Genomic DNA, 27,154 nt, shown 5'->3' with positions numbered 1-27,154 from the left:
GTCACACATCAAACATCACCACGTTTCACCCCTCTGTACCCCCGGACCGGCGCCGCTTCCTGCCCGGATCATCGACGGGGAGCCGGCTTGGACCGTGCGCCGGCTCCTGGACATCCATCGGAAGGGCTGGGGGTTCCAGTATTTGGTGGACTGGGAGGGGTATGGACCCGAAGAACGCTCCTGGGTGAAGAGGAGCTTCGTCCTGGACCCGGCCCTCCTGGCCGACTTCTACCGGCGGCACCCGGACAAGCCTGGTCGGGTGCCGGGAGGCGCCCGTTGAGGGGGGGGTCCTGTTGTGTGGGCCGCTGAAGAGGAGGTACTGCTGGCCCACCACCACCAGATGGCGCCCTGCTTGAAGTGCGGGCTTCAAGCACGAGAGCGCGTCATAGCAACCGGGAGTGACAGCTGTTACTCGTCATCAGCACAAGCTGTCACTCATCCACATCACCACCACCTTAAAGGCCGGACTGCAACTCCACCTCCCCGCCGAGAAATCAGCTACCTTGGAGGTAATTTCTCTGCTACACTTAACGCTGACTAATAGTCTGAACTTCTTTGCAGCCATTTTCCTGTGGTGTTGCCTTATCTGTGGGATTGGCGTTTGGTGTGATCAGCGACGGCTTCGCTTCACACCCCAACCAGATAAGTGGTTAGACAGGAGCTGCACGAGTGTGTGACTGGAGGTGGAGGTGCTCCCTCCCAAAAGAACACAGACTGTGGGATTACTGAGTGTGCGTACTCACACTCACCTGTGCTGTTTCTGTTCTCTGCCAGCAGTGCCAGGTCTGACAGCTGGAGACGGTGACCACCTGGGGACTCAGGACTTGGCGGCTCCAGTGTTCTTCAGATCCGTTGGCGGTGAGGGCCGTGTGGGATCCGACTCGGTTCTGGACGGGCGTCTCCTATCCTCAAGCCTGCCCACATGTCACCCAACGTGTAATTGACTGTAGTTCCAAACTTGTTGTTTTCTGTATTCCATTGTGCACTTCACAACATTAAATTGTTACTGTTTGGCTTATCCATTGCCCGTTGTTTTACGCCCCCTGTTGTGGGTCCGTGTTCCTACATTTTCACAACAAAATATACATTAATCTATTGGTTCGCAATATTGTGACAAAAAGTGCCTCATTTTTGTCACGGCAGCACAAATTCATTCTAAATCATTCCGTGATGGCTGCACAAAATTAAAGTGAGCGCGGGGGTCGGGGGGGGGGGGGGTCGGCGTGGTTATGGTTAGGGTTGGGGGGTTAGGAGTAGGGTTAGTAATAGTGAAAAATTTGACTAATTTCATGACAAGAGCACGAAAAAAAAAGCGTGAGACTATGATATGATATGACTATGATAGAGTACATTTAAAACTATGGTAGTGCAGGTTTAACACTATTATGAAGCAGGTTTAACACTGTATTAGAGCAGGTTTAACACTATGCTAGAGTAGGTTTAACAATATTATGGGGCATGTTTAACACTACGATAGAGTAGGTTTACCAGTATGACAAAGTAGGTTTAAAACTATGATGGAGCAGTTTTAACACTGTATTAGAGCAGGGTTAACACTATGATGGAGTACGTTTAACACTGTGATACAGCATGTTTACCACTGGAATAGAGCAAGTTTAACACTATGATGAGTGTGACAGTGCTCTATCACACTGTGATAGAGCAGGTATAACACTATGATAGAGCAGGTTTAACACTGTGATAAAGCAGGTTTAACACTATGATACAGGAGGTTTAACACTGTGATAGAGCAGGTTTAACACTGTGAAAGAGCAGGTTTATCACTATGATAGAGCAGGTTTAACACTGTGACAGAGCAGGTTTAACACTATGACAGAGCAGGTTTAACACTGTGACAGAACAGGTTTAACACTGTGATAGAGCAGGTTTAACACTATAACAGAGCAAGTTTAACACTGTGATAGAGCAGGTTTAACACTATAACAGAGCAGGTTTAACACTGTGATAGAGCAGGTTTAACTCTATGACAGAGCAGGTTTAACACTGTGATAGAGCAGGTTTAACACTATGATAGAGCAGGTTTAACACTGTGATAGAGCAGGTTTAACACTGTGATAGAGCAGGTTTAACACTATGATAGAGCAGGTTTAACACTATGACAGAGCAGGTTTAACACTGTGACAGAGCAGGTTTAACACTATGACAGAGCAGGTTTAACACTGTGACAGAGCAGGTTTAACATTGTGACAGAGCAGGTTTAACACTGTGATAGAGCAGGTTTAACACTGTGATACAGCAGGTTTAACACTGTGATACAGCAGGTTTAACTCTATGACAGAGCAGGTTTAACACTGTGATAGAGCAGGTTTAACACTATGACAGAGCATGTTTAACACTGTGATACAGCAGGTTTAACACTATGACAGAGCAGGTTTAACACTGTATTACAGCAGGTTTAACACTATGGTGGAGTAAGTTTAACACTGTGATAGAGCAGGTTTAACACTATGCTAGAGCAGGTATAACACTGTGATAGAGCAGGTTTAACACTATGATAGAGCAGGTTTAACACTATGATTGAGCAGGTTTAACACTATGACAGAGCAGGCTTAACACTATGACAGAGCAGGTTTAACACTGTGATAGAGCAGGTTTAACACTATGGTGGAGTAAGTTTAACACTGTGATAGAGCAGGTTTAACACTATGACAGAGCAGGTTTAATACTGTGACAGAGCAGGTTTAACACTGTGACAGAACAGGTTTAACACTGTGATAGAGCAGGTTTAACACTATAACAGAGCAGGTTTAACACTGTGATACAGCAGGTTTAACTCTATGACAGAGCAGGTTTAACACTGTGATACAGCAGGTTTAACACTATGACAGAGCATGTTTAACACTGTGATAGAGCAGGTTTAACACTATGGTGGAGTAAGTTTAACACTGTGATAGAGCAGGTTTAACACTGTGATAGAGCAGGTTTAACACTATGATAGAGCAAGTTTAACATTGTGACAGAGCAGGTTTAACACTATGATAGAGCAGGTTTAACACTGTGATAGAGCAGGTTTAACACTATGATAGAGCAGGTTTAACACTATGACAGAGCAGGCTTAACACTATGACAGAGCAGGCTTAACACTATGACAGAGCAGGTTTAACACTGTGATAGAGCAGGTTTAACACTATGGTGGAGTAAGTTTAACACTGTGACAGAGCAGGTTTAACACTATGACAGAGCAGGTTTAACACTGTGACAGAACAGGTTTAACACTGTGATAGAGCAGGTTTAACACTATAACAGAGCAGGTTTAACACTTTGATAGAGCAGGTTTAACACTATAACAGAGCAGGTTTAACACTGTGATAGAGCAGGTTTAACTCTATGACAGAGCAGGTTTAACACTGTGATAGAGCAGGTTTAACACTATGATAGAGCAGGTTTAACACTGTGATAGAGCAGGTTTAACACTATGATAGAGCAGGTTTAACACTATGACAGAGCAGGTTTAACACTGTGACAGAGCAGGTTTAACACTATGACAGAGCAGGTTTAACACTGTGACAGAGCACGTTTAACATTGTGACAGAACAGGTTTAACACTGTGATAGAGCAGGTTTAACACTGTGATAGAGCAGGTTTAACACTGTGATACAGCAGGTTTAACTCTATGACAGAGCAGGTTTAACACTGTGATACAGCAGGTTTAACACTATGACAGAGCATGTTTAACACTGTGATAGAGCAGGTTTAACACTATGACAGAGCAGGTTTAACACTGTATTACAGCAGGTTTAACACTATGGTGGAGTAAGTTTAACACTGTGATAGAGCAGGTTTAACACTATGCTAGAGCAGGTATAACACTGTGATAGAGCAGGTTTAACACTATGATAGAGCAGGTTTAACACTATGATTGAGCAGGTTTAACACTATGACAGAGCAGGCTTAACACTATGACAGAGCAGGTTTAACACTGTGATAGAGCAGGTTTAACACTATGGTGGAGTAAGTTTAACACTGTGATAGAGCAGGTTTAACACTATGACAGAGCAGGTTTAACACTGTGACAGAGCAGGTTTAACACTATGACAGAGCAGGTTTAACACTGTGACAGAGCAGGTTTAACACTGTGACAGAACAGCTTTAACACTGTGATAGAGCAGGTTTAACACTATAACAGAGCAGGTTTAACACTGTGATACAGCAGGTTTAACTCTATGACAGAGCAGGTTTAACACTGTGATACAGCAGGTTTAACACTATGACAGAGCATGTTTAACACTGTGATAGAGCAGGCTTAACACTATGACAGAGCAGGTTTAACACTCTATTACAGCAGGTTTAACACTATGGTGGAGTAAGTTTAACACTGTGATAGAGCAGGTTTAACACTGTGATAGAGCAGGTTTAACACTATGATAGAGCAGGTTTAACATTGTGACAGAGCAGGTTTAACACTATGATAGAGCAGGTTTAACACTGTGATAGAGCAGGTTTAACACTATGACAGAGCAGGCTTAACACTATGACAGAGCAGGTTTAACACTGTGATAGAGCAGGTTTAACACTATGGTGGAGTAAGTTTAACACTGTGATAGAGCAGGTTTAACACTATGACAGAGCAGGTTTAACACTATGACAGAGCAGGTTTAACACTGTGATAGAGCAGGTTTTACACTATGATAGAGCAGGTTTAACACTATGGAGGAGTAGGTTTAACACTATGACAGAGCAGGTTTAACACTGTGACAGAGCAGGTTTATCACTGTGATAGAGCAGGTTTAACACTATGATAGAGCAGGTTTAACACTGTGATAGAGCAGGTTTAACACTATGACAGAGCAGGTTTAACACTATGATAGAGCAGGTTTAACACTATGACAGAGCAGGTTTAACACTGTGATAGAGCAGGTTTAACACTATGATAGAGCAGGTTTAACACTGTGACAGAGCAGGTTTAACACTGTGATAGAGCAGGTTTAACACTATGATAGAGCAGGTTTAACACTGTGACAGAGCAGGTTTAACACTGTGATAGAGCAGGTTTAACACTATGATAGAGCAGGTTTAACACTGTAATAGAGCAGGTTTAACACTGTGATAGAGCAGGTTTAACACTATGATAGAGCAGGTTTAACACTACGACAGAGCAGGTTTAACACTGACAGAGCACGTTTAACACTATGACAGAGCAGGTTTAACACTATGATAGAGCAGGTTTAACACTATGATAGAGCAGGTTTAACACTGTGACAGAGCAGGTTTAACACTGTGATAGAGCAGGTTTAACACTATTATAGAGCAGGTTTAAAACTGTGACAGAGCAGGTTTAACACTGTGATAGAGCAGGTTTAACACTGTAATAGAGCAGGTTTAACACTGTGATAGAGCAGGTTTAACACTATGATAGAGCAGGTTTAACACTGTGATAGAGCAGGTTTAACACTATGATAGAGCAGGTTTAACACTGTGACAGAGCAGGTTTAACACTATGATAGAGCAGGTTTAACACTGATAGAGCAGGTTTAACACTATGATAGAGCAGGTTTAACACTGTGCTAGAGCAGGTTTAGGAATATTTTGAATGTGAACGTATACTGCAGTGTTCATTTAATGTTGGTCAGTTTGCTGTGAACAGGTGACTGTACACAGTACTACAGTAACAGTGCGTCACAGAGTGCGACACAAGCAGCTCTATGACCGTGTCACCTAATGTGAGGACATGACACATCATGATGTATCAAACCTGTTATAACATCCTCTTTATTTCATGGCACCAAAATATTTATCCTGCTGTCATATTTAAGTCATGATTCTTCGGGTGGGCAGGCAGGATCAAAGTCTGTGTGAAGGCCACCGGATCAAAACATCATGATTTTATTATTGCACAATAAATAATTTCAGATTTGCGACATGGCCAAACTGGCTTCGACACACCAGAAAGACAGAAAACTGAAATTATTTTCTGTGATAAAGTATATTCTTTAGAATATACTTGAAAGGGGTCCTTTAGAGTTCCTCTGAAACTGGATCTGAACCTCTGGTCCAAACATATACGTTCTGATGCTGCTTCATTCAGTTGCCCATTGGTGAGGATCAGGTTGGTGTCACTTGCCAGAATAACATTTTGGTGTTTGAGTAACAGCAAACGTCCCATAATTAACATTCCACAGAATATGCAAGGATCAGATTTTGGTTTGGACTTTTAAAGCAGTGTGACGGCGAGACCTTCTGAAGATTTCTTGTCAAACGAAGCCAAAATGGATCAGAGATTCGTCGATACACACCATCCCGTCACCAAACTGAGTTGCTTACACTTCATGTGTCTCCCTCGTCACCTCGATCTGCTCCCCCTTGCTGTATGAAAATCAGGTCATATTTGCTCTTCCTGCTGTGGAAGATTTGCTTTCAATTGGGCACTTAGCCTGAGAGCCACTTTTCCATCCCTGAGCACCAGCAGATAGCATCTCTCTATTTGGCATTCTATCAGCGCACTCTCTGCTGGCAAAAGTAAAGCATCTTACAGTAAGTCACGGGCAAACCTGAAAGACTGGGAAACAACAAAAGACAGAGATACCGCTCACACATGCACAAACCCAATCAAAAGTCACTATTTGGTTTTCCTTTGAATGGGTTCTGACCGCTTTTTGGCTTGTGATCCACTTTGAAATCTGAAATTTTTCCGTAAATCTGTCTGCATGCTGCTGCCGGACTCTGAGACTCATGTTAAGCATGTCCGTCAGGTCCTGCAGCAGTTATTGGAGAACAGGCTGTTTGTGAAGGCCGAGAAGGGTGAGTTCCACCGCACTTCTTTGTCCTTCCTGGGGTTTATCATCTCCTCCAACTCCGTCGCACCCAATCCGGCTAAGGTAGCGGCGGTGAGAGACTGGCCCCAAATCGTAGGAAGCTGCAACAGTTCCTAGGGTTCGCCAATTTTTACAGGAGGTTCATTAAGGGCTATAGTCAGGTAGTCAGCCCCCTTACAGCCCTGACCTCTACAAAAGTCCCCTTCACCTGGTCGGATGAGTGCGAAGCCGCGTTCAGGGAGTTGAAACACCGGTTTTCGACTGCACCAGTTCTGGTGCAGCCTGATCCTAACCACCAGTTCATTGTTGAAGTGGATGCCTCTGACTCAGGGATAGGAGCCGTGCTGTCCCAGAGTAGGGAGTCCGATAGTGTTCTCCACCCTTGTACTTACTTCTCCCGCAGGTTGACCCCCGCTGAACGGAACTATGACGTAGGCAATCGAGAACTCCTGGAGGTGAAAGAGGCCCTCGAGGAGTGGAGACATCTGTTGGAGGGAGCTGTGTTCCCATTTGTGGTTCTCACTGACCATCAGAACCTGGAATATATCCAGACCGCTAAGCGTCTGAACCCCAGACAAGCCCGATGGTCACTGTTTTTCGGACGCTTCAACTTTAAGATCACCTATCGCCCCGGGACCAAGAACATCCGGTCTGACACCCTGTCCCGGGTGCATGAAGAGGAAGTTGGAGCAAGGCTGTTGGACCCACCGGACACTATCATACCGGAATCCACTATCGTCGCAGGCCTCACGTGGGACTTAGAGGGAGTGGTCAGGGAGGCCCTGAGGCAACATCCAGATCCCGGAGGTGGTCCTCCCAACAGGCTGTATGTCCCACCAGACGCTCGGACTGCATATTGGACTTCTGTCATGGTTCCAAGCTCTCCTGCCATCCAGGGGTGCGAAGAACCATGGCAGTGGTCCGGCAGCGGTTCTGGTGGGCGTCAGTCGAAGCCAACACCAGGGACTACATCCGGGCATGTACCATCTGCGCCAGGGGCAAGGCTACACACCAGCCAGAGAAGGGGCTCCTCCAGCCACTGCCTGTCCCTCGTCGCCCCTGGTCCCATGTAGGAGTGGACTTTGTGATGGGTCTCCCTGCATCCCAGGGTAAGACTGTCATCATGATGATAGTGGACCGGTTCTCCAAGGCGGCCCACTTCGTGGCCCTCCCGAAGCTCCCGGCTGCCCAGGAGACTGCAGACCTCCTGGTCTACCACGTCGTGCATCTGCATGGTATCCCAACGGACACAGTGTCAGACCGTGGTCCTCAGTTCTCCTCGCAGGTCTGGAGGAGCTTCTGTAGGGAGCTGGGGGCCACAGTGAGCCTGTCATCCGGGTACCACCTACAAACAAACGGTCAAGCACAGCGGGCTAACCAGGACCTTGAACAAGCCCTAAGGTGTGTCACATCTGCGCACCCGACGGCCTGGAGTCAACATCTGGCCTGGATCGAGTACGCACACAACAGCCAAGTGTCGTCCTCTACCGGCCTCTCCCCGTTCGAGGTTTGCTTAGGGTATCAACCTCCATTGTTTCCAACTGTTGAGGGAGAGGTCGAGGTGCCCTCGGTCCAGGGCCACCTCAGGAGATGCCGTCGGGTGTGGAAGAAAGCCCGCTCTGTTCTCCTGAAGGCCCGGACGCGGGCTAAGGACCATGCGGACCGCCGACGAGCCCCGGCCCCAGCTTATCAGCCCGGGCAGGAGGTTTGGCTATCCACGAAGAACGTCCTTCTTCAGACTGACTCACCAAAGCTCACCGACCGTTTCATTGGACCGTTCAAAATCGTCAAAGTGATCAGCCCCGCCGCAGTGAAGCTTCAACTCCCGGCTTCACTGCGGATTCACCCGGTCTTTCACGTCTCCAAAATCAAACCGTATCACACATCGGACCTCTGCACCCCCGAACCGGCGCCGCCTCCTGCCCGCATCATTGACAGAGAACCGGCTTGGACTGTGAGACAGCTCCTCGACGTACGTCGGAGGGGTCGGGGTATCAATACCTGGTAGATTGGGAGGGTTATGGCCCAGAAGAATGTGAAGAGGAGCTTCATTTTGGATCCCGCCCTCCTGGCGGATTTCTACCGGAGGCACCCCGACAAGCCGGGTTGGGCGCCAGGAGGCACCCGTTGGGGGGGGTCCTGTTGTGTGGGCCGCTGAAGTGGAGGTACTGCTGGCCCACCACTAGATGGCGCCCAGCCACACTGGCACTTTTTGGCCCTTAGAGGGTGCACGGGCCGGTTGGCCTCTCTGACGTCACCAGATGTGCTCATTGGCGGTCAGCTGATTCTCATCACTCATCACTACCATTCATAAAAGCCTGGGAAGGACACCATAACTCTGCCGAGTTATCAGCTTACCACGCAGGTAAACCAACTCAGCCGTTTTGTGCCATACGCACATTCATTGTTACTGAAGTCTTTGCAGTTGTGACTTATACTTGCAGCTTGTAGTCGAGTTTGTGGAAGTTGGAGGAGTTGGCGTCTCCACGCCTCACTTCTGACTTACTAAGTATAACATTTGACACTGCACATCCTCCAGTTTTTCCTCTGCACTCTGGGAGTATCTGGATTTATTCCTACAAGAGGATTACTGTGAGTTGCTGACTATTTGCTGGGTGTTCACACACCCACCCTAACCTGTTTTTGTTCCAGCCAGCAGTACCGGGTCTGACAGCCACGAGCGGTGGTCACCTGGGGGAATCAGGACTTGGCGGCTCTGGTGTGTTGCAGGTCTCCGTTGGTGGTGGAACTTCATGGGTTCCGGCTCTCCTCTGGATGGGCGTCTCCTAACCTCGGGCCTGCCCACGCGTCACCCTTTTGATTACTGATTGACTGAATCATATTTGGTTTTGTTTGCACATTTGCATAATAAATTGTCATTTATTTGACTTCCTATTGGCCGCCCCTTGGCGTGGGTCCGTGTACTTCACTTTCCCAACAGTTTGCCTTGCATTTTCAGTTTTCTGGATATAAAATACGTTTTTTTCAGGAAACAAAGGATTTTTGGTGTAACACGAGTCCCATTGTAATTAGAAGTAATTAAAAGACTAATTAAAGATTTATCTTACTTTGTGTTAATGTCATTTCACACCTACATGCAAGAAATAGTGTCTAAAAATGTTTATGTGTGGGAGGTACACAAAAAATAACTTTAAAAGTAACAAAACATTTACCACAAGTCACATGGAAATGCCCTATATATTTTTTTTGCTCTTAAAGAGCCATTTTTGAACCAATAAGCCAAACTCCGGTACGGCTTATACTCCAGAAAACACAGTAATTTTTTTTGGTGTGTTGACCCAGGGTGTGCAGTATTGTTTTAGGGTTAAAAAATAAATACATTTTTAAAAAGCCTGAAGAGTTGCTCTGTATTCATTCAACCAAAAATAATATGGCAACTTATTCACATCACAAAAGAGATTACTTTTCATCTGAACTTGTCCGACTGTAGACCACAACTGAAAAAGTTGAATGGTTTTGAATGAAATATGTTGGAGAGGTCTTTAATGGTCTTTAAAAGAGGTGAATAGATTATGAGGTGGATCTGAATAATGAAGCAGAGCAAAGAACACTTTTGATTTTTTATTTTTTTTTTATTTATTTTAGCTGAATCGTTCTTATTTGATTACATGACAGTTGTTTACTGAAACAGCGCCCCTACTGGTTATTCAACATAGATAAAGGACAGACTAGGCTGTTACCTGTTGTGAAAGTGTAGTGACACGGACCCACAACAGGGGGCGTTAATGAACGGATAATGGATAAGCCAAAAAGTAACAATTTAATGTTGTGAATTGCACAACGGAATACAGACAATAACAATTGAGGAGTACAGTCAATCATACACAAGGTGACGTGTGGGCAGGCTCGAGGATAGAAGACGTCTGTCCACAGAAGAGCCGGATCCCACACGGCTTCCACTGCCAGCGGATCTGAAGAACACCGGAGCCGCCAAGTCCCGAGTCCCAGGTGGCCACCGTCTCCAGCTGTCAGACCTGGTACTGCTGACAGAAACAGAAACAGTTAATGGTGGGTGTGTGAAGACACACCCAGTAATCCTTCCTTGCTCAGTTCCTCCGGGAGGGAGAACCTCCACCTCCAGAAACAATTTCACCCGTGCAGCTCCTGTTGGTCTCTTTCCTGGATGGAGTGAGAGGCGAAGAACGTCGCCCTCTCACTGTCTGCCAATCAGCCTCCGAAAGAGCCTGCAGGAACACGGCTGCACACAGAACAATGTTTTTAGTCTTAATATAAATTGCAGAGAAGGTTACCTTGAGTGGTAGCTGATTTCTCGGCGAGGAGGTGGAGTTGCAGTCCGGCCTTTATAGTGATGGTGATGAGTGACAGCTGGTGTTGATGATGTGTGACAGCTGTCACTCCCAGTAGGTCCGACGCCCTCTTGTGCTTGGAGCCCGCACTCCAAGCAGGGTGCCATCTGGTGGTGGTGGGCCAGCAGTACCTCCTCTTCAGCGGCCCACACAACAGTTACCATTTGTTTTTAACATGTTTTTATGTTTTCTAATGCAAAATGAATAAAAAAAAATTTAATTTGACATCACAATAATGTAATGTATAACTTTTGATACACATTTTGATGATGTTTATTCAATTAACAAAGTGGTTATTCCAGATTCTTCTTCACATAAACAGTATGACATGTTTCTTGGTTTCCATTAAAGCTTGCCCATCCTTTAATAAGAGTTAATATTAAGATATTAATATCTTAAAAGATGGTACACTGTGGCATATTTTTAAAAAAGAAATGTAAAATTTGCAGATGACATACTGAACTTGGCGTAAAATACTTTTGATTCGTCACAAATGTACCATACCTGAAGCTTTTGAATTGAAATCTGTCATCTTGATGTGGTTCAGTTTTCCTCCTTTGGTACTACAGTTTCTTAAATCATAAACACTGGTAACGTGAGTTAACCAAAGAGAAAAGCAGCAGGCCAACAAACAAAATAAAGAGAACAAAGAGGCTGCTTGCAGAGGCTTCTGGGTACAAACAAACAGATGTGATGGACTCTTTATTAAATTATACGCTCCACAAAAGCAGACCCGTCATTATTATCCAGCTAAGATCCTGACGCAGACACTGATAACAGGATCCATTAACCCGATTGGCTATTCACCCATGAATCACAAGACATTTAAAATGTTTAATTCATTTCTTGCTTTTACTTTTGCTGTGTTTTCCCTTTCTTTGTGTGCGTGTTTTTTTTATATTGGATATTAACATTGTGCAGCCACGCTGTCTTTCTATAACAAATGGGAGCATAATTTTGTAAAAATGTGTTTGACTATTAATTCAAATTGTTTATTCCAAGCCACAAGCACCAGAAACTTGACAGAAAAAGTCAATGTTAATTACACTCAAAGGCCTTGAGCTCAAAGTGGTTTACAATATTTCACTGTGTCGACGTGAAACCAGCCAACGCCATCATTGAAAAAAAAAGTCATGTTACAATGAACATGAATTAATTAAATTCTATTTCTTCCTACAGCGCCCAAATCACAACATATGTAGCCCCAAGGTGCTATAAATGAGGAAGGTTTAAACCTTACTCATTATCCTGAGCAAGTACATGAGCAAAAACTTTCTCGATTCAAGGAAGAAACCTCAAGCAGACCAGACTCAGTGGGGGGACCATCTGCTTTGGCAGCAAAAAACAAACAAGCAGAGACAGAAATGTTGCAGCTAAAATACCACATGGAATCCATTTATCACAACTGCTGATTCAGCGTTTGTACTGATCCGGGAACAGTCACTGAAATAAGACAGTCAAGAAGCCATAAACCAACAACCAGAGGACAAACAGTCCTTTCATCCATCGCAACAGTTACCCTCAAAATTCCAGGCGAAGTATGAAACTAATTCAGGAGACCACATCCTCCAAAATGGCATGATAAAGTGTGAACCCTGGCTTCCCTGGAGGGGGCACACAGGAGAACAGAGAAAGGCTCATCAACCATTCCATGTTTGAATTAGGAGTACTCCAATGCAAAGATGATCAAGATGAAACTATCAGGAGTTCCTGCAGGTCTTACAAAAAGTCATGGTGTTCCCCAGCTTAGATATCTGCCATTTCTGCAAGACCAGATGAATAAAACCTACTTTGATAATCCCCCATGTGACTGCCCACTAATAAGTGGGAGGGGACTTGCAGGTCTTGGTCCACACGCCGCCGTATATACCGTGTGTAGGGAGGCATAAAGGCCAGAACTAATTATCTGTTGAATCGTGCTGGAATGAAGCTAATATTGTGTAGTCCATGAAGATGAAGCATTACAGGGTGGTTGATACCCAGTAAAGGTTGCTGCTACAGGTAATTCAGACAAAGTGGTTCAACAGAGAGCTCATAAAACCTCAATCGTTTCTTCCTCACATCATCACGTTCCTCTGGGCAAACCATAAAACATTCAAAAGACATGAGTAATGCTTAAGATGTAGAAGACCATCACAACCTCTGGCTGGACTAAACATAAAATCTCAACTGATTTTTCTCAACATTGATTCCTCCTTGTCGGCAGGCTGAGCATTTATACCTGATGAAATGGGAATATTGCTCAACAACTCCCACACAGACATAAATCCAGTAAAGCTGTTATGTCAACCTAAAAATACAATTTTGTGTGTGTGTGTGTGTGTGTATGTATATATCTATATATATATATATATATATATATATATATATATATATATATATATATATATATATATGTGTGTGTGTGTGTCTGTGTGTGAGTGCGTGTATTCTGATCTGATTTTTTTTTCTGTTTTTGTTTAAAGGTGTACGGCCACTGGGCTTTTAAAGATTTAAGTTATAAAATTTCATTTGGCACCACTATAATATTATTCCTTAGCCTTTAAATAAGAGATTCATTTCATGACATTGGCCATATGATCAAAATTTGCACGTTCTGGAAAAAAATTAATAATTAATACCCCTGAAGGGAAAAATTTTAAATGAACAAACAGCCATGAACTTTTTTCAGTGGTGACCATAGCAATGTCATAGATCACATGGGGGTTTCCCCTGACTTCTGCAAGTGATGCTGGGAAGCACATAGCGACAGCCAATCAGAGTAGAGAAAGGCAGCGTAACGTGAGCTAACTGCTCATTCACACAAAATAAACCAAGATGGCAGAAAATGCTCCAAAACAGCTTATTTCTCTGTAAATCTAATATGTTTCTCATATATTTTGTAAAACTCAGTGAGAAACAAACACTTCTAATTATAAAAACGCTGTTTTGAAACCAGATAACACCTGTGACGTGATTTTCAAGCCATCTTAGAGTTGTTAGCGTCCATCACCGGTGAAACGCACATCAGGCAAGGTCTATGGTCATTTCTGGTAATTTTGAAACCTCATGCATGCGGATGGGTGCTTCCTCCTGTAGATGCCATGAAAAGGAAAATTAAATATTCCTTATGGAATTACCCCTCCATCCCCCAAAAATATGTTCTTTTCAGTAAAATGAACTGTAATTTTGCAACACGTTTCAAAACTAAACCAAAATTATAATGCTTGGATTTCAGTAGAAACTAAATATTGGCAGTTTTGGCCATGCAGCTTTAATACTTTGATTCCTGGGAAGCCCAATATACATCGTTAGAATTATTATTATTGATGATGAGGGCATGATTTTTCATTATATAAGTTGCACGCACTGAAGTATAAAGCTGCAGGACCTTCCAAGCTACAAAAAAATTTAAACTCCAGAAAATATGATAAACAAACAAACACAGCGTGTGATTAACTAGAAGCATCTGCAACTTGGTGAAATGAGCGGAGGGAAAAAGGGCAAAAATTAAGAAAACTGTGCCGGATGCTGCACTGATTGCAGGGGTCGTGTAGGTGGTACAGTGGTGATGTCAGCAGGAAATGAGCTCATATTGTACTCTTGCTCCATCACTTCACCCCGTGACCTCCACGTCTCCACACGGACAAACGAGCTGATGGCTCAGAAATTGCACTGGTGGAGTAACGGGTGCAGATGAATAAAATTTGGGGGATATGCTTAACCCAGCAGCAGAGGACAGCGTGTGCAGCGTATCAAAGGCTGAGACAGAAATCACACACTGTATGCCCTTTGATAAGATAATCCCATCCCAGACGCCGCCGCTACACCCACAAAATTTAATCTGAAAAAAGTCTATGTCAGGCAGAACACAATTTAAACTTTGACAATTCTTTCTTTTTGTTTAATTTTTTTAAGTAATAAGACCATCTATATGCTTGGATATTAAAGGTAAATCTATAAAACATAAAACCATTGTTTAAAAGGTATTTTAATGGGTGAAACGCAGAATAAAAGTTGAAAAATAAATTTTGTGCATGTGTGAGTGAGATTTGTGTAGTTCACACTGATGACCCAAATCCATCTGATTTCCACTTCCTTCAAATAAAGAAACAGAAGAATTTTTTGAGGTTTTGGATTTTATACACTAATTGGCAGCTCAGCTGAACACGCAGAACAGAAAAGACGAGGGGAAGGAGGACATGAGGCGAATGGACAGAGACGGAAAAACAACACAAAACTCAGCAAAAGAACTACATAATTAAAGCAGAAGGCAGAAGAGCCGTCCATCCTTTATCCACATGTACAATTAATCAGGTCCATGCGTTTCACCGCGTGTGAGACTCCCTGGTTCTCAAGACCAGGCACCTAAGTGGCTCTATTCTACTCTTTTCTACTCTCCTATTTTACTCTTCCTTTTTAGATATTTAGATATACCTTTGTATACTGGCATAGTTCCACCTTAGAATTGGAATATAATATATAAGATATACCTTACTGAATTTTCATCTTAAAATAATGTTGGTTTTGAGGCAAAAAGGAAAATTAAGACAGATTGCAAGATTTTAGCTGAGAGTAAAATTAATTTATATAAAAAAAACTGCGTCCACAAACCAAGTGAGCGCTCCACAGACAACTTCCAAATATCACTCAAAAAGCCAAATTACGACAGACAGCAACCTTCTGCTAAAAGAAAAGAAAAGAAAAGAAAAGCAACAAAGACCTTTTTTTCTCTGTAATTAGAGCTGGATTTCATAGTTGTCTTGTGTGTGTTACAGTGCAGGATAACAACAAATCCAGATGCTGCTCAGCTCTAAACCTGAGGAAAACCCTGAAACTGCACTTTCCAAAAAACATATCAACCCAAACATGTAACGATGCAAAAATAATGACAAGAAATCTTCAGTGACAAGGCTCAAAATTCAAATAGCGTAAGTCTCAGGTGACACACTCGCTCTGTGTGTGTGTGTGTGTGTGTGTGTGTGTGTGTGTGTGTGTGTGTGTGTGTGTGTGTGTGTGTGTGTGTGTGTTATATACCGTATCCACTCAATGGAACACTGTCCCTTGAACATCCGCCCACCCCCTTTTTAATAAAAGTTGCTTAGACGCTGACCCTAAATTAATTTTGTGACATGCAATGTAAAAAGAATAGACATTTTCACAAGATTTGTCTCACTGCTTCCGTGTCTTACCTGCAATGACAGTGTGCACTGGTCTTTCCAAAGTTCCATGACCCACAATACCTTTTTTTTTATTTTATATATATATATATATAATATATATATATATATATATATATATATATATATATATATATATATATACGAGGTCTATTAGAAAAGTATCCGACCTTATTATTTTTTAAAAAAACATATGGATTTGAATCACGTGTGATTACATCAGACATGCTTGAACCCTCGTGGGCATGCGAGAGGTTTTTCACGCCTGTCGGTTACGTCATTCGCCTGTGGGCAGGCTTTGAGTGAGGAGTCGTCCACCCGCTCGTCGATTTTTTTCATTGTTTAGGAATGGCTCAGAGAATGTTGCTTTGTTTGATAAAAATTTTTTCAAAACTATAAGGCACAACTGAGTGGACACCATTCAATAAATTCAGCTGGTTTTCGGTAAAAATTTTAACGGCTGATGAGATATTTTGGTCTGGTAGTGTCGCTTTAAGGACGGTCCACGGTGCCTGACGGCGATCTGCGCTTCGAGGCGGCAGCGTCTCGCCGTTTCAAGTTGAAAACTTCCACATTTCAGGCTCTGTTGACGCAGTAAGTCGTCAGAGAACAGAGAACTTTCAGAAGAAGTCGGCATGAGGAGTTTATTTGGACATTCCATTGTTAACGGTCATTTTGTAATGAAAGAACGTGCGGGCAGAGTCGCATGTCGGGCTGGACCCGACCGCGGGGGGTCGCGGCAGGAAAAACACCTCCGTTGGAAATCTTAACGGGCAAGTTGGAACATGCCCAAGCTGTTAAACAATTTCTCAGTTACTCACTTGTTGAAAGCCATTAAAAGCCGCCTGAATTCTACAAATGGTTTTCAACACGGAGGTGTTTTTCCTGTCGCGGCGCACACAGATTTGCCGAGTCGTCACGGAAACGACTCGGCGAATTTGCGCGTACGTCTTTCATTAAAAAAATGTCCTTAAACAGTGGAATGTCCGCATAAATTCCTCATGCCGGCCTCTTCTGAATCTTCTCTGTTCTCTCACGATGTCCTGGGTGAATTAAGCCTTAAATTAGGATGTTTTAAGCTCGAAACAGGCCGACGACAGCGCCTGGAAGCGCTGCAGGACGTCCCGCTCCGTGGGAAGTCCTTACACCGACAGAAACACCCCATAATCTCTCATCAACCGTTAAACTTTTCACAGAAAACCATCTTAATTTCTCGAATAGTGTCCACTCGGATATTCCTCACAGGTCCAGAAAAAATTTTGATAAAGCAACGCGCGCCGTCTCGAGCAGCGTGTGAAACAAAGGAATTCAGCCGAGAGGGCGGGACCACATCTCACTCAAGGCCTGCCCACAGGGAAATGACGTCACCGACACGCGTGAAAAAACTCATGCATGCGCACGAGGGTTCAAGCATGATTGGTGTAATCGCATGTCATTCAAATCCATATAGTTAAAAAAAAAATAAAAGGGTCGGTTTATTATCTAAGAGACCTCGTATATATATATATATATATATATATATATATATATACGAGGTCTATCAGAAAAGTATCCAACCTTTTTATTTTTTTTAAAACTATATGGATTTGAATGACGTGCGATTACACCAATCATGCTTGAACCCTCGTGCGCATGCGTGAGTTTTTTTTCACGCGTGTCAGAGACATCATTTCCCTGTGGGCAGGCCTTGAGTGAGATGTGGTCCCGCCCTCTCGGCTGAATTCCTTGTTTCACACGCTGCTCGAGACGGCGCGCGTTGCTTTATCAAAATTTTTTCTGGACCTGTGAGGAATATCCGAGTGGACACTATTCGAGAAATTAAGCTGGTTTTCGGTGAACAGTTTAATGGCTGATGAGAGATTATGGGGTGTTTCTGTCGGTGTAAGGACTTCCCACGGAGCGGGATGTCGCGCAGCGCTTCCAGGCGCCGTCGTCGGCCTGTTTCGACCTGAAAACATCCTAATTTAAGGCTTAATTCACCCAGGACGTTGTGAGAGAACAGAGAAGATTCAGAAGAAGCCGGCATGAGGACATTCCACTGTTTAAGGACATTTTGTAATGAAAGACGTGCGCGCCGAGTCATCACGGAAACGACTCGGCGAATCTGTGTGCGCCGCGACAGGAAAAACACCTCCGTGTTGAAAACCATTTGTAAAATTCAGGCGGCTTTTGATGGTTTTCAACAAGTGAGTAACTGAGAAATTGTTTAACAGCTTGGGCATGTTCCAACTTGCCCGTTAAGGTTTCCAACACGGAGGTGTTTTTCCTGTCGCGACCCACGCGGTCGGGTCCGGCCCGACATGCGACTCTGCCCACACGTTCTTTCATTACAAAATGTCCGTTAACAATGGAATGTCCGAATAAACTCCTCATGCCGACTTCTTCTGAAAGTTCTCTGTTCTCTGACGACTTCCTGGGTCAACAGAGCCTGAATTGTGCAAGTTTTCAACTTGAAACGGCGAGACTCTGCCGCCTCGAAGCGCAGATTGCCGTCAGGCACCGTGGGCCGTCCTTACGGCGACACTACCAGACCAAAATCTCTCATCAGCCGTTAAAATTTTTACCGAAAACCAGCTGAATTTATCGAATGGAGTCCACTCAGTTGTGCCTTATAGTTTTGAAAAAATTTTGATCAAACAAAGCAGCAGTCTCTGAGCCATTCCTAAACAATGAAAAAATCGACGAGAGGGTGGGCGACTCCTCACTCAAAGACTGCCCACAGGCGAATGACATAACCGACAGGCGTGAAAAAACTCTCGCATGCCCACAAGGGTTCAAGCATGTCTGATGTAATCACACGATTCAAATCCATATGGTTTTTGAAAAAAATAATAAGGTCGGATACTTTTCTAATAGACCTCGTATATATAATAAAAAGAAAAAACACACGCAAAGCTTTGTCACCTTTGCATTTGTCAGTGTGGACAGATTTTCAAACAGCCTTAAAGCCTCATATCACAGAGCGATTGTCCACTTTTGTCTTGTCATTAAATAAACCTTGCAATGCAGTGGGACCCAGAGTCATACCATCTCAGCTCACCCACCAACTTCAGCAGCGCTGCACCACCCTTGGGGGACCCTGATGTCCTGCAAGGGAACAGGCACACAGGGAACCCCCACCCGCCCTGCACTAAGTCTCCAAGGGACATAGCAACTGGGAAACAAACCTAGGGAAGTCAGACGGATACCACCCCAAACGCTATCCAAGTTTTGAGCTGTTGGTCAAACGTGCTGCCGGCAGGACCTCAACTTGCAGTCTGTCCCAGTGGTCAACAGGACTTTCCTGTCTGGTAACCTTAAACTAACAGTTATGCTGGTTATGTACATGAAGATTATACTCACCAACTGACTTGCTGTGATCTGTGGATGTGGCAACATCACTCGAACAGTTCTGTAAGAAAAAAAACACCAGAGTTCATGTTAGGATACTGGCTGTGTTGAATGATATTAAGCAAATTCTATACGAGGTCTGTCCAAAAAGTAACGGACCTTTTTATTTTTTTAAAAACTATATGGATTTGAATCACGTGTGATTGCATCAGCCAAGCTTGAACCTTTGTGCGCATGCGTGAGTTATTTCATGCCTGTCGGTTGCATTATTCGCCTGTGGGCAGGCATTGACTGAGCACTGGTCCACCCCCCTTGTCGGATTTTTATTGTCAGGGAAATGTCTGAGAGACTGCCGCTTTGATCCATGAAATTTTTTTCAGAAACTGTTAGAGACAGCCAGTTGGAAACCATTCGAAAGATTCAGATGGATTTCGGTGAAGATTCTGTCAGCGTCACACGGATTAAGGAGTGTTAAAACCTTTTTAAAGACGGCCCACAGCGGCGGAGGGTGCACGGCGCACCGAGCGGCCATCGACAGGCTGGAACGACCAGATCATTTCTAAACTGAACATTGTGTTGATCTGGGGCATTGTGTGACTACAACAGAAATGGCAAGAGAGCTGGACATAGCACTTTTGCGGCACATTCCACTGTTACAGGAGATTTTGTAATGAAAGACGATGAAAGGCTCCGTCCCGACGCGCGAAATCCTCCGCACGTCTTTCAAAAGGTTTTAACACTTCTTAATCCATGTGACGCCGACAGAATCTTCACCGAAATCCATCTGAATCTTTCGAATGGTTTCCAACTGGCTGTCTCTAACAGTTTCTGAAAAAAAATTCATGGAGCAAAGCGGCAGTCTCTCAGCCATTTCCCTGACAATAAAAATCCGACGAGGGGGGTGGACCAGTGCTCACTCAAAGCCTGCCCACAGGCGAATGACACAACCGACAGGCATGAAATAACTCACGCATGCGCACAAAGGTTCAAGCTTGGCTGATGCAATCACACGTGATTTAAATCCATATAGTTTTTGAAAAAAATAAAAAGGTCTGTTACTTTTTGGACAGACCTCATATTATAATAGCCAAGTGGCCTTTGTGTGCATGCACGCATGCATGGATGCGTGTGGCTTCAATCATGCAGAACTCTGGTATGCTTATGTATTTTGGGTCAAGGATGAATGCTGAAAGAAAGTTGATAGGACTAATATTTTTGTAGAATTGAGCAATTTTAGCTAACCAATAAACAATGGACATTGTGATGCAATGCACCATGGGAGTTTGGAGTTTTAAATGCTTCATTGTGGTTCATGTTAGTTTAACAGTGGTATTAGTGTTGTTGATTTATTGTACTTTTGTAGTTCAATTGGTTTAGTCAGTTTAGTTAAGTGTCATGTTGCTGGTACTTTAAGTGAGAAGAGAATTACATTTGATGTGTTCTGCCACCATCTCTGTTTGTGTCTAAAATTAGAAGTACCTGCGTGCAGCAGAATTTGCCATTTGGCATGCTTATGTATTTTGGGTCAAGGATGAACTGCGCCAAAACAGAATGTTGATAGGAGTGATATTTTTGGAGAAGTTGCGGATAACTACATTCTGGACTCACACACCATTCCAGCAAGGGGCAGTAAATTATCATTATATTAAAAGTGTGAGTGTGTGCATGTGTGACGTTATTTAGTAAGTTCAATGTAAGTGCATAATATAATTGTAAATACATGGATGACACAAGAAAATGAAAACACTTAAAAAATCAAATTACAAAATAGAAGCAACAATAAAATAATAATAATAATGATAATAATAATAGTGTGTATATGATAACAATAACCTAAACAATTTATAAATACATTAGGACAATAAATTAACATTAAATTACATAATTAACAGGTCAAGTGTTGAGTTCCTCTTCTGGACTCACACATTATTACAACTCATTGTACAAGCTTTGCTTAATTTATGACCATCCTTGAAAAAGGTCAGCTACCTATTTTATAAACACTACCAAAACTGGAGCCCGTGGATACCCATGGACAACGTGCTCGTTTAAACTTTATCTGTCTTTTACACTTATATCATGGTGTGTAGAGTGTGTAGATTGTGCACCAGTTCTTTGATGCCTTTCTTTTTAACTGTTCTTTTGCTTGTGTAGAATGATTGTACAACAAACACCTTTAACAGGAAACAAATCCTCCAGAATTTGGTGCACTCATTTCAATTTAATTGGTGCTTTTCTGAAATCAAGAAAGTCAAAATTCTACATCCAGCTTGTTTTTCTCCTATTCCATAGGGGCTAAAGCTTTTGGACTTTTTTTCTTTCTAAGGCAGACTCGAGTAGCTCTCTGATGACTGGGATTCAGAAATTCCTTTGATTTTTTTTTTTTTTGAGCAAAGGCAGCAATACGTCCACATTTCAAAACACCGCACCAGCCTTTCAACTGATCACTCCATTTGGAGCAAAGACAGATAGAAGGGCGTGAGCCCAGCGGAGGGTCGGCTTTGGCTCACAGTGGGGCTGTGTGATGGCAGGAATGTGATGCCGCGCGTGTGAAGGTGTGAATGTGGGAGTTCAGCTCGATCTGACTCTTGCAGCAACAAAGATGCCACTCCTGCTAGGCAGAAAGAGTCCATGTTTTTAAGAGAAGATGAAGAGATTTTCTTTGTAAATTTTATATTTTAACTCTGGTCCCACCAGCAGAATCACAAAATGATTCCGAACTGTATTATTCTGCTGTGTTGTCATCTTATCATCTCACACGCAAAGGTTAAAAGGCGCCACTTTACACAGCAAGTGAATTATACTATAGCCACCAAAAAAAAGAAAAAGAAAAAAAAAGATATCATATCTGTGCAGACCTTACTGTGTGTGTGTTTTAAATCATTTATAGTTTAGCAGTCTCTGAGAGCTTCTGCCCTGTGGTGATCTTTCCTTCCGTCCCCAAAAACATTCAAACCAGCATTCACCAAAATCTTCACATGAACCTACTGAACATAAATACTGAGTTTTCTGAATCCAAAGAAACTATGATACAGCAAAAAACAAAAAAACAAAACCTGAAAACTATACTGCACTGAATTTTATGCTGCGTTTACACATAAAGACGACAAGTCACAAATGCCACAAAGTACACATTCTTGGCCGCTGATCACAAATGTGATGATTTGGGGCAGAGGCGTCAGGTGTCCTCAGGAACTGCTGCAACCCGTTGCCACGCATTGGGATTAATGGCACGTGTTGCTGGAGAATTATCAGGAACCATTACACATGGTCAACAATAATGTTCCGCGCTGTTCGGCTCTATTGCCCGTAACAGCGCATCACTACGTTCTGTCACATTGTGAATGAGGTGAATTGTCTCCACACACACACTCATCCTACCAATGGCTGCTGAACAATTCTGATCGCTCCAGTTTGCTCATCAAAATCTATGCTCAACAAAAATATAAACGCAACACTTTTGGTTTTGCTCCCATTTTGTATGAGATGAACTCAAAGATCTAAAACTTTTTCCACATACACAATATCACCATTTCCCTCAAATATTGTTCACAAACCAGTCTAAATCTGTGATAGTGAGCACTTCTCCTTTGCTGAGATAATCCATCCCACCTCACAGGTGTGCCATATCAAGATGCTGATTAGACACCATGATTAGTGCACAGGTGTGCCTTAGACTGCCCACAATAAAAGGCCACTCTGAAAGGTGCAGTTTTATCACACAGCACAATGCCACAGATGTCGCAAGATTTGAGGGAGCGTGCAACTGGCATGCTGACAGCAGGAATGTCAACCAGAGCTGTTGCTCGTGTATTGAGTGTTCATTTCTCTACCATAAGCCGTCTCCAAAGGCGTTTCAGAGAATTTGGCAGTACATCCAACCAGCCTCACAACCGCAGACCACGTGTAACCACACCAGCCCAGGACCTCCACATCCAGCATGTTCACCTCCAAGATCGTCTCAGACCAGCCACTCGGACAGCTGCTGAAACAATCGGTTTGCATAACCAAAGAATTTCTGCACAAACTGTCAGAAACCGTCTCAGGGAAGCTCATCTGCATGCTCGTCGTCCTCATCGGGGTCTCGACCTGACTCCAGTTCGTTGTCGTAACCGACTTGAGTGGGCAAATGCTCACATTCGCTGGCGTTTGGCATGTTGGAGAGGTGTTCTCTTCACGGATGATGCGAAGGAGATGTGTTGCACTGCATGAGGCAAATGGTGGTCACACCAGATACTGACTGGTATCCCCCCCAATAAAACAAAATTGCACCTTTCAGAGTGGCCTTTTATTGTGGGCAGTCTAAGGCACACCTGTGCACTAATCATGGTGTCTAATCAGCATCTTGATATGGCACACCTGTGAGGTGGGATGGATTATCTCAGCAAAGGAGAAGTGCTCACTATCACAGATTTAGACTGGTTTGTGAACAATATTTGAGGGAAATGGTGATATTGTGTATGTGGAAAAAGTTTTAGATCTTTGAGTTCATCTCATACAAAATGGGAGCAAAACCAAAAGTGTTGCGTTTATATTTTTGTTGAGTATACATTAATCCACAGCAGAAGAACTTTGTGACTGCATGCTTAGTTGGGCTCTGTACCATGGAGTGGTGCAGAGAGGAGCAGGAGACGGAGAGAGCCAGATGTGTGGCTCCACGCAGGTCTTGTCTTGCTCGTTTTCCCAAACATCAGGCACAGCAGTAGCAGCAGGTGGAACACCTGCAGGAGCACACTTATGAGCATTGGAATGAGCAGGGCTGTGAAAAACTGCGATTCCACAGATTTCATCATGGGCGGGGTGGGGGGGTGTTAGTGTTGTACTCTTTAATCATGATCGTTACTGAGTTTTTAAAATGCTTATCACAAAGCGTTCTTTTTTATGACATCATGCAAGTTTTATAAGTCCGCGGACACTGATCTGCGTACATATCAGTTTACTCGGATCCGCAGCGTTTCGAGGAGAATAAATGCCACTCAAAGCCTGGCTGTTACGACAGTTGTCGTAAAGCGGGACTGGTTGGTTGCTGCAGTGACACTGTGTGGCTCCTGTGCGAAGCTTAGCTAAATGTAGCATGTGGACATCGCAAAGTTTTAGAACTTTCAAGTTTTTAAAAGAAAAATTTTGCAGCATGTCTGTGTCACAGAGCGACATCAGACAAAGCGAAGATGGTGAGAAAGACGGTTTGAAAAAGTCTGATAAGGACAAGAATCCGTTGAATTGTTGCTGGCTTCATGAACACACCTGAAAGATAAACGGGAAAAGCGAACTGGTAAGAACTTTTTTCTCTCTCTGGAAAATAAACATTGTGCTGTTCAAACAGGATTTCAGAAAAGATTATGTGCCTTTTTTCTTTTCATTAATCTAGACTTTCTTTCATTGAAAAAAAAAGGCATTGTGGCTTTGAATGAATTTAGGCTACATGAATTTACACAACAATGTAAATTAGTTTTTATTAATGTAGACTTTTTCATGGGAAGAAAGACACTGTGGCTTTGAGTGGATTTACAGGAATTTACACAAGAATGTGTGGCTTTTTTACTATAAGGTATGTTATTGATATTTTACCCTGATTTTTAAAATATTCTACAAGCTTTAGCTATGATTTTTAACATGGTTTAACAGTCTTTTCAGTCTTCATGAATTTCATGTAGTTTAATTGTTCTGAGTTAATGCATAATTAGTAGAGGACCCTCCTATTGAGTTCGTGACCAATTTTCCGGGAGCAATTTTTTAATGCAGATTCTTGGAGACTGGCCCAAAATAAGAGATTTTAGCTGGGGTATCTTTCTCAAAAGTGTGGGCTAACTCCATCAGGGGGCATTATTCAAAATGGCTGCCAAAAATCTATGATGTACCATAGTTTCACTTTTGACTGGCCTAGAATATTCATCTTGGTGTCTAAATGTATGTTTTGGGGGTCCAGGAATTCATTTCTGCCCTAAAAAGTCATTTATATGGAACACCAGAGGCAAAAATCCAAGATGGCTGCCATAATGGTTACCGTAAATAGGAAAACGGGTATTATGCTCCTATTTGATACTAATAGGGCATGTAATAACCTCAACTACAGGGTTTTTCAGGGTGTTTAGTCCAATTTTGTATGTTACAAAGCTGTAACTTGTCTGTATATTGAGATATTCAAGATGGCGGCCAAAATGGCTACCACATATGGCCATATGGCTACAGTTATTTTCACTATGAAGGATAGAGATGGAAAGTCTTCCAGAAGACAAAGCTCACTACATGGCAACTGGCCTGTCTGCTCAATCCATGACAAGCAAGCCCTACTCATGCCTGCCACTAGACCTGTGGATTGAAATGACCATGAACAAAGGCTCTAAGCTGATGGCTGGTTGGCTAAAGAACTTAAAACATGAGAAGATGCTGCTCACACACACCCGCACTGTTAATACTGTGATCTTCATTGCATGATACTGCCATGTCTAGTGAATCAGAACAAGCACACAGCGAGAATGCCAAAACCAGATGGCAGGAGGATGAATGAGCTGTGCAGGACTTGCAAGCTTGGATTGAGGAATTCCAATGTGATCCATTCAATTTGGAAGACACCAGGCTGCAAACCTTAATGTCAGCAATGTATGCTTCAGACAGCCTTGTCAAAGACTTTGATTCTGCTCTGAGTGATGGAGAAAATCAGTTCTCAACCTTCTGCAAAGAGCGAATGTTCTCCTCAAACAAATCCTTTCATGCAAGTGTCAAGAGGAATGTTCGCTATCTGTGTTCAGCAAAGGTTTGTTCAACGAAGCTAGGGAAATGCTGCAGCCTGTGGGAAAGTCACTTCCTGCTTCACAAGATGTCCGGGACAAGAAGGCTTTATTCACCATACGGTACATCTATGGTGACAAATCCAGCAAGACACTAGGGCAGGCAAGAGCTTTTAAGTGGAAGAGTCTCAAAAAGAAATCAACATCAAGAATCCCTCCAGACAGAGACTCCCACAACCTGAAAGTGCAGAGAGTTAACTACCACTCTCATCTCTTTCTTCACTTTCACATGAAAGAGCTGATCCCATCACCACTAAACAGCGGTTGGAAACTTGACAATGGGAAATGTGTCCCCCTTAGATACACAAAGCCATGCCTACCCAAAGACCTTCTGGGATCCTTGCAGGACGTGGTTGAAGATGACACGTCTGATGAAAGTGATGGAGACGATGATTACAGTGACACAGAGGATGTTTAACTGTTTTGTAATGATGATTTTACCTGACTCTTGGAGGACTCTGAACCTGACATATTGATAATGAGAGTGTATAAATCTTGTTTGTTATTATAAAGTTGTTACATTTCTATCTAGATTGTTACATTTTATGTGCACTGAACTTGGAGTTACACATTACTGTATGTGAAAGACATCAGTGGTTGAAATGAAATAAGACTTTTACTTTTAAGCATGACTATCCACTTGTGCTTTTATCACTCATGGGGAGGGGGGGATGGAATAACTGTAGCCATCTAGCCATCTGGCCATATGTGGTAGCCATTTTGGCCATTTTGGCCGCCATCTTGAATATCTCAATATACAGACACATTAGAGCTTT

The 27,154-nt window shown here is 43.2% G+C and overlaps 1 protein-coding gene across 1 annotated transcript in view; it reads right to left on the bottom strand.

Annotated features, from left to right (window-relative positions):
* The window catches only part of pcbp4 (poly(rC) binding protein 4), a 417,908-nt gene that overhangs the window by 239,928 nt on the left and 150,826 nt on the right, over positions 1–27,154 (bottom strand). The window contains exon 2 of the mRNA XM_034165899.1: positions 19,603–19,651. The gene's annotated coding sequence lies outside the window, so the exon portion shown is untranslated. The remainder of the gene's footprint in view (positions 1–19,602; positions 19,652–27,154) is intronic.

This window comes from Thalassophryne amazonica, chromosome 3, assembly GCF_902500255.1.
Source record: "Thalassophryne amazonica chromosome 3, fThaAma1.1, whole genome shotgun sequence".
NCBI lineage: Eukaryota > Metazoa > Chordata > Actinopteri > Batrachoidiformes > Batrachoididae > Thalassophryne > Thalassophryne amazonica.
Note: the sequence above shows the minus strand (reverse complement) of the source record. Positions and strands in the feature narration are given on the sequence as shown.